General features: G+C 38.9%; 1 pseudogene; it reads right to left on the bottom strand.

Moving 5' to 3' along the window:
• Window positions 1–6368: 6368 nt before the first annotated feature.
• Window positions 6369–6984, bottom strand: LOC126082605 (polyadenylate-binding protein 2-like; annotated as a pseudogene).
• Between the last annotated feature and the right edge of the window lie 311 nt (window positions 6985–7295).

Raw genomic sequence — 7295 nt, 5'->3', positions numbered from 1 at the left:
ATGTGAAAGAGTTAAATTTCATGCTTTCATAGAGCGTTCTATGGGGGATCAGGCAGTGTACAAATAAATGTATAATCAATCTAATGCCAGGTGCATCATTTGAATGATAAAATATTATGCCTTTATTAAGCATAATGTCTTATAACATTAGATAACATTGGAAAACGCACCTAATATATTGTTCAATCATAATACATTCTTAAATATAATTCATTATTTGTGACCCTCGTGAATATTAATAATGCGTTGCTCTAGTTTGTTTATTTTCACTGTTGTACAGCATTCCATTGTAGCAATATACCACAACTGATCTATCCTACTGTTACTGGGCACTTAGACTGCAAAACCAGGCAGAATTTTATTTTAATTATGCCTATCTGTGTGTGGTAGAATTTTGTAGTTGATTTTTATTTTATTCTTCACTGTTACAATCAAAACAAAAAGTAATATGATAGTGGCTCTGCCACTTACTAGCAGTGTGACACTGGGGAAATAATTGAGCCTCTTCAGATTTTATTTTTCACCTTTGTCTCATCTGGAAATTGAGAGTGTTGAGCCAGCTCTTTGAGGGTCCCTGAAATTCTGTGGCTGTAATTTTTGACAGGTGAAAGCCAGTGTTTCTCTGGAGAGAATAGTACATACAGAGGACCTATGCAATGATGGGGCTAAAGTTCATGTTTATATAACATTATAGGAATGCACTGCCAAACCCAATTCTGTCTAGCAAATACCAATACAATCTCAGAGGAAAATCTAGAGAAACGAAAAAGAATCATTTTGGAAGAATGGTATAGTAGAAAGAGCATTTTGCAAAGAAGCAGGAGGATTGAGTTTCATTCCATGCTTGGCTGCTTTCTGGCTGTGTGATCCTGGTTTTGAGAAAATACTTTCTCTCTCTGATTCCCAGTCACCTCAGCTGTAAAAATAAGGCAACTTGGAACTGGAGAGGTTAATGTTTTGCTACCGTATCAGGCAAACTTAATGCTATGTGGAAGATTAAAATCAGAGAATGAGGGACAAATAAGCGTATCACTTTTGGGGTGCAGGAACAGAGGACAAAATTTGCTAGCTCCTGGACCGTAACACATTAAAGACCAAAGGTGTCTCTTCCCAGAGAAGACAAGCTTCTTAATATATAGAACTTTGAGGATAAGTAGCCCTGTGGCATAGTGGTTAAGTACTCAGCTCCTAATCAAAAGGTCAGTGGTTTGAATCCACCAGCTGCTCTGTGGAAGAAAGGTGTGGCAGTCTGCTTCCCTAAAGATGTACAGCCTTAAAAACCCTATGGGGCAGTTCTATCCTGTCCTGTAGGGTTACTATGAGTTGGAATCAACTCTATGCCAGTGAATTTGTGTTTGGATTATGTTTAACTAGTGACTCCCAGACTACAAAATACCAAGAGCCTTTCCCTGTGAGATTTGTATGTCTATTTGCAGAGGAATTACTTGGATATCATTGGCCTTTAAGTAATCAAACATTCCCTCACTATGAGAGCAGAAAGAGGTGCCCATTCTCAACATTCCTGATTTCTACCTTCCCAGAAAACAAACCTCTTCTTTGCTGCAAACCATCGAGGAAGAGCTAATACAATTCCTTCCTAATATACAGACTAATCCATGATGTGGATAAAGAGGGAGTCTGGCAGTTACCACAGTTGAGTACTATACTGAGCCACGAGGAAAAAGGAAACACAATAGATTGTTGGTTTCATTATATGATCAGAAAAAAGCACATAACTTCATTTAGAAAGAAAATTGCAGAGAAAAGGAATTCTCATATACAGCTAATGAATTGTAAATTGATAATAGCTACTAAAGTTGAAGATGTATATTCCTTACCACTCAGCAGCTTTTTTCTGGTAGAGAAAGTCTTCCACATGTACTAAAGTAGGTACGTTCAAGACTGTTCATGGGAGCATTGTTTGAAAAAAGGAAGAATTGGAAAAAAAAATTTCATCAATAGGAGAAAAAATAAATTATGTGATATAGTCATATAATAGACTGCTGTAAAGCAGTGAAAATAAACTAGAGCAACACATTGTATAAGGATGACACTAATATAATGTCAAACAAAACAAAGCAATTTGAAAAGTAATACCTGTAATATGATATCATGTATATAAAGTGAAAAATCATATATATGTTTATTGATAAATAAGGAGCCCTGGTGGTGTAGTGGTTAAAGCACTCATCTACTAACCAAAAGGTTGGAGGTTCGAACCCACCAGCTGTTCTGCGGGAGGAAGATGCGGCAGTCTGCTTCTGTAAAGATTTACAGTCTTGGAAACCAAGACTCCTCTGTCCTATACAGTTGCTACGAGTTGGAATTGACTTGACAGCTGTGGGTTGTTTTTTTAAATTATTTCATTGATAAATAAATATATAGAAACATTAGAAAACCTAACTTTAAATGATAAACATTGAATTAATGAGAGCAGATTACCTCTAAGAAGATAAAAGTAATGGATGTATAGAAGATTTTAGAACTTTCTATAGAAAGAAACCATGACTAAAGCAAATATAGAATAATATGAGGATACAACAGAGCCAGGTGCTGCATATATGATATTTATTATATTATTCCATATTGTTCTCAGAGTTTTTGAACTATTTTAGATTTTACAACAGTAATTTTAAAAGTTTAAATATTATACATAACACATTCAGCATGGGTATTTCTTTACATGTATAAAAATTGCTTTTGACATGAATAAAAATTGCTTGTGACATGTAAAAAATAAAATAGCAGTCAAATGTTGGAAACACTGAAGAACCACCTCAGGGATTAATTAGGGAAATTATGGGTTACATTGTCATAGAAGAGTATATTCTCACATTGAATAAGAGAAATTTTATCCATTCTTATACGACTCAAATCCTAGCTCTGAGCTTTACTGCATATATAGCCGCAGGTATATTCAACTTGCTCTAATTTTCTTATTTTTAAAACGGGCATACTGGTTTATGAAGATTATTGTTTTGAAGCTCTCTGACAAGATACCTTCTAAAGTTGTATATAAAGTAGGCACATTTGTTTGGCTACTAAACACTAGGTGTGCCTTCTTTCAGCAAGTAAAACTCATGGGAATGCATTCTCATCATGTCTAAGACACCTTGAGGCAGTGAAGTTCGAAGGTGTTATGTTCCTGTAGATTTCTATTACAGTAAAAACCCATGAAGCATGAGAAGTGTGTAGCCATACTGATTTTCTCCCAGCATGCAATGCTGAATTTATATACTCTATTTTGCTCCCATAAAAGAAACTCTATTGCCAAAAATAATGGTCCTGCACAAATTATATATTGAGCATGATCAAAAACCTCCTTTTAAAATTCCCACATTTTATACAGCATAAAAATATAAATTAGGAAACTTAGGAGTTTAAAGAAAAATTGTTAAAGTTTTCATGGCTGTTAACTCAGTTTTCATTTTACTGTATACTTTACAGAACTTGAATTACATATAATCTTGAGTTGATGTATCCATTTAATTCTATATTATTATTAAAATGTATTCAGAACCTGTTTTCAGAAAGTCTCTTAAATTATGTAGTTCTGTAATGCATCCATTTAGTATATCTTGTGGACTTACTATAGGGGGCAAAAATGTATGTTGTTGTTGTTGTAAGATGCCGTCAAGTTGGTTCCGAATCATGGCGACCCCATGCACAACAGAACGAAACACTGCCTGGTCCTGAGCCATCCTTACAATCATTAGCTTGAGCTCATTGTTGCAGCCACTGTGTCAATTCACCTTGTTGAGGTTCTTCCTCTTTTCAGCTGACCCTGTACTCTGCCAGACATGATGTTCTTCCCCAGGGACTGATCCCTCCTGACAATATGTCCAAAGAATATAAGACGCAGTCTCGCCATCCTTGCCTCTAAGGAGCATTAGTACTTCTTTTAAGACAGATTTGTTCGTTCTTTTGGCAGTCCATGGTATATTCAATATTCTTCGCCAACACCACAATTCAAAGGCGTCAGTTCTTCTTTGGTCTTCCTTATTCATTGTCCAGCTTTCACATGCATATGATGCGATTGAAAATACCATGGCTTGGGTCAGGTGCACCTTAGTCTTCCAGGTGACATCTTTGCTCTTCAACACTTTAAAGAGGTCCTTTGAAGCAGATTTACCCAATGGAATGTGTCTTTTGATTTCTCGACTGCTGCTTCCATGGGTGTTGATTGTGGATCCAAGTAAAATGAAATCCCTGACAACTTCAATCTTTTCTCCGTTTATCATGATGTTGCTCATTGGTCCAGTTGTGAGGATTTTGGTTTTCTTTATGTTGAGGTGCAATCCATACTGAAGGCTGTGGTCTTTGATCTTCATTAGTAAGTGCTTCAAGTCCTCTTCACTTTCAGCAAGCAAGGTTGTGTCATCTGCATAACGCAGGTTGTTAGTCAGTCTTCCTCCAATACTGATGCCCCATTCTTCATATAGTCCAGTTTCTCGTATTATTTGCTCAGCATACAGATTGAATAGGTATGATGAAAGAATACAACCCTGACGCACACCTTTCCTGACTTTAAACCAATCACTATCCCCTTGTTCTGTCCGAACAACAACCTCTTGATCTATGTAAAGGTTCCTCATGAGCACAATTAAGTGTTCTGAAATTCCCATTCTTTGCAACGCAATGTTATCCATAATTTGTTATGATCCATACAGTCGAATGCCTTTGCATAGTCAATAAAACAGAGGTAAACATCCTTCTGGTATTCTCTTTCAGCCAGGATCCATCTGACTTCAGCAATGATATTCCTGGTTCCACATCCTCTTCTTAAACCGGCCTGAATTTCTGGCAGTTCCCTGTTGATATACTGCTGTAGCCGTTTTTGAATGATCTTCAGCAAAATTTTGCTTGGGTGTGATATTAATGATATTGTTCTATAATTTCCACATTCAGTTGGATCACCTTTCTTGGGAATAGGCATAAATATGGATCGCTTCCGGTCAGTTGGCTGGGAAACTGTCTTCCGTATTTCTTGGCATAGACGAGTGAGCACCTCCAGTGCTGCATCTGTTTGTAGAAACATCTTAATTGATATTTCATCAATTCCTGGAGGCTTGTTTTTCACCAATGCCTTCAGAGCAGCTTGGACTTCTTCCGTCAGTACCATCAGTTCCTGATCATATGCCACCTCTTGAATTTAATAATAACTCTTATATTTAATAATGTAAGTCTTGTATTTAATAATAACTCTGAAATGCAATGTTCTCATTATGCTGAATTTGGCAGCTCTTCCTATCAAGAAGTGGAGTCTACTTCCCCTACCAATTGAAGGAATCTGAGATTCTCTTGTGACTAGTCTTTGGCTAACAGAATGCAGCAGAAGTGACTGTATTCTAAGCCTAAGCCTCATGAGGCCTTATTTGCTTCCACTTGCTCTGTTTTCGAATTCTTTCACTGCCATGTTGAAAGGCTGAACCTATATTGCTAGAAGATGAGAGGCTATAAGGAAAACAGCCTAGTTCTATTAGCTGAGACCATTGTAGATTATCCTATTTCTAGCCAACCACCAATAATGTAGAAGAACCCAGTCAGGATCTGCAGAGCTGTGTCCATGACACAAGACTGATTCCAGATGTATAAGTAAGCCCAGGTATGACCAGAAGAACCCCCTGACTGACTCATACATTTAACAACAATAAAATATACTTCAACTGTGTTCTGGGATGATTTGTTACACAGCAGTAGCTAACTGATACACTGATGGAGACACTGATCTTTAGAAAAGCGACGTAAAATGGATTAGAACTGAATGTTGAGCCACAGTGGTATAATTTCAAAGCCCATGTTCTTCCCATACACTACATGAAATACAACAATGAAGCACAAGAATATAGAACAGAAAAGAAACACAAAAGGAAGCAAAATAGATCACCAGGCAATCTGAAGGGGCAGGAACCAGAAAAGAGGGATGGGCTGGGTGGCAGACCTGGCAGAACAGGAAGCAGGTGGGAGGGGACTGTGAAAGGCAGGGAGACGATGGAGGGAAGTAATAAGCGGAAGAATTTGGTGTCCTTCCAGAGCCCTGGGTAAAAAACCCTACCACTGATGCCCACCTATCCTTGAGCAGCCCCTACGGGAGGTGAAGCAGGACAGGGAAACACAGGAACAGCTTGCACAGTTGAGACATGTTCATGGTGAATCCCCCAGAGCAAATGAACGGCCCCCTGCCCTACTCCCTGGGCCTTCCCCTACTCCCCAAAACAGGTCTCTCCTCAGCAGTTAGTTATGGGATTCTCCTTCCTTCCACAATATATCTTTAAAAAAAGAAAAAAAAATTCCGTGAAGGCGATCTTCTCTTTTTTTTTTTTCCTTCTTTCCTCTTTCTCCTCCTAATACACTTTTTTTTTTTTTTTTTAATAAGGGGAATACCATGATGTCGCTCTAGCCTGTTCCCTGTAGACGCAACCCTGGGGCCTAATGCTGAAATCACTGTAGACTGGAGCCGGAACTGTTGTAGTTGGTAGTCCGGGCACGGTAGTGTGGTCATGGGAAACCCACGTCTGTTGTGCTGATACCTAGTCCGTTGGTTCGTTTTGGGGTCACCTTGATTTGCCTTCCTCTAAGAAGGGACTCATCTGAGGCCAAGGAGGTCCGCAGTGACTCCTTGTTTGAGAACTCTGTATGTGCAACCCTTTGGGATGGCCCCTGAGTTTATCACAGAAGATGGTAACACTGTTGACTGAACCACAGCCGTCAAACTGTGCTTCCAGCTCTTGCGTTGTCGCACTATAGTCCACATTGCCAACACAGATAGAATGAGCATCCAGCTCCATCTTCACCTCAGTGGACATGATGGCTGGGCCAGCATTGCCTGGAGGTGGACTCATATTCCTCTGCTTCTCTACCTTGTTCTGCAGCTCTTTTAGCTTTTCAGCTCCTTCCTCCATCTCTGACTCGAGCTTTGATCGCTTCCAGCTCCAGGTCCTCAATGGCGCCGTTCTCGTGGTCACCCTCGACCAGCCCTGGCTCCTCCTCCTGGCTGCCAAAGAAAGAAGAGTTATTTTGACATAAATGATTAAAAGAGCTTTTGTTAGGAAGATTTCTTTAGGGCTGAACTCTTAATAGCTAGAGAAAGCGGTTTTCAGTTGAAAATTAAGGCGCAGAAGCAAGAAGGTGGAAAAGCACAGTTGGTGTAAGAGAACATTGGAAGATAAGGACTGAAAAGTGGGTTTTATTCCAATGAATACATTTTATGGAAGGAAATCCTTATTAGTTTCTAAGCAGAAACAGAATCGGGTGAACAGTCTGATTACTTAGATTGCAGTTTCATGTTTTTGATT

The sequence above is a fragment of the Elephas maximus genome, chromosome 9, assembly GCF_024166365.1.
Source record: "Elephas maximus indicus isolate mEleMax1 chromosome 9, mEleMax1 primary haplotype, whole genome shotgun sequence".
NCBI lineage: Eukaryota > Metazoa > Chordata > Mammalia > Proboscidea > Elephantidae > Elephas > Elephas maximus.
This window is presented reverse-complemented; position numbering and strand designations above follow the sequence as displayed.